Here is a 1,818-nt window from a genome sequence, read left to right as displayed (position 1 = left end):
ATATTTGCATAATTCGCATAATCTTCACTCACTGCAGCAGTTTTTTTTGCTCGCATACTCATCACCTCCTCTTTATACCGTCAACCAGCTGGTGTTTTGCTTTCGCCATAAAAATGAAACGGAATTCGTGATGTGCCTTTTATATTTCTGCAATTGTCATTGGAGAAAAATGTTGTATTTTTAACAGAGAATAAGATAAATTAGTAATTGGTATTCGCGACGTATAAACGAATACATATCTGAAATGATGGGAACTAACACAACAAATTTTTATAAAAACTATACAAAATATATCTAACATGCATTGTTTGTATACTACTCCGTTAGACGTCGTTTCTTTTCTACTTCTTCTTCGTATTGTTCACGCAGGTCTTCTATTTGATTCTCATATTTTCGTGTCAAGGATGCAAGCTTTGAGTCAAACATGCGTTGCAGTAATTCTGCCTCTCGCTTCAAAGATAGTTCGTAATCAGTCAATTTCTTCTCAAACGATTCAACCAAATCCTTTCGCAATTGTCGCTCTTGTTCGATTAACATTAAACGCATTTCAGCATCTTTCCGCTCCAGCTCACTGCGTAGGAATATTATTTCTTCGGCTGCAGATTTAGCCTTTTCCACTACAAAAGAATAACGTGACTTGTTCACAGGCTTCGTAGGCTGTTTAGAGATAATGTTCTTCGCTATTGCAGAAAATCGCAAAACATTCATATTTTCTTCATAAAAACAGAACGTTGGTGTAACGTTGGTTCACGATCATTGTTAGCTTTTCTTTACCGAGCAAAGCCGCCTACAAAAGCATCGTAAGTTTTGACTCTCGTACCGGAATTACTTGACCCTTGGACTTAAATTTTTTATTGTTATTAGCAGCATCCAGACAACGGCCAAGTGTCATAAGTGACGTGTTGATACCTTTAGCTTCTGTGAGACGGGAGCCAATGTTACGCGTTTTATTTAAACGTTCAGATCCAGCCAGATCGCAAAATTTATATGAGGAATCAACAACTAATCCAGAGCCGTAGTACTTTATGACTTCAATAAAAAATATACAATGCGAACGACTGGAATTCGCATTAATCGACGTAGAAGCATATGATACGCGTTGCAGTCCCCATTGAAGTAGTTTTAGGGTTTCTGCAGAAGACTTCACATATACTGAGGTCAGTCCTTGTAAGAAAACTTTGCCATCATTTATGACTGTTTTAAGCCCTTTTCGCTGTGGAGGCGCCATTTGTTGATTTCCTCTTGTCTGTGGTGGCGCCAACAGATCATAAACGATTTCGTTATATATTTCTACAAAGGAAATCCATATGAAGACAGACACTTCATCTTGCACTAGAGCTTGAAATTCATGATCACGTTTTATTGTTTTCTCCAATAGCTCGTGCTCCGCGTTCATTCCTGCGCAACATTCTAGTAATGTTTGACGTATGTTTTCTTCGCGCTTTATTTCGTTGTCGTCCATTATACAGGCATTTGCTTTCTCCATATGAGTAAAACTTTTTTATTTGAAAAGAGGTAAAAAATAAGTCTACGTATATATGTGTTTACATAAAAAGTTACTTTGCGGATATGCGATGCTTTGCGAGGTAAATTTAAAAAATAGCTGCAACATTAACAGCCAGTTTCACCAAACTATTTAAGTGGAAATTAACTTTAATTAAATTTTTTATTTAAATCTCATTTTAATTATTTTCAGTTTCAATAAACTCTTTATTTAAGTGAGTAAAAAGTGGTTGTAAAACAGACTAGGACTAGCTTTCGCTTTCATTTGTACTGAGAGCTTTTGAAAGCTTTGGCACGCTGTGTTGTAAAAGCAGG

General features: G+C 36.4%; 1 pseudogene; it reads right to left on the bottom strand.

The window, feature by feature from the left end:
• Positions 1-312: 312 nt before the first annotated feature.
• LOC118742746 lies at positions 313-1,486 on the bottom strand (annotated as a pseudogene).
• Between the last annotated feature and the right edge of the window lie 332 nt (positions 1,487-1,818).

The sequence above is a fragment of the Rhagoletis pomonella genome, unplaced genomic scaffold (genome assembly GCF_013731165.1).
Source record: "Rhagoletis pomonella isolate Grant_MI unplaced genomic scaffold, Rhpom_1.0 Rhpom_scaffold_00007, whole genome shotgun sequence".
In the NCBI taxonomy this organism is placed as follows: Eukaryota; Metazoa; Arthropoda; class Insecta; order Diptera; family Tephritidae; genus Rhagoletis; species Rhagoletis pomonella.
The sequence above is the reverse complement of the archived record's forward strand: the minus strand, read 5'-3'. Positions and strand labels throughout refer to the sequence as shown.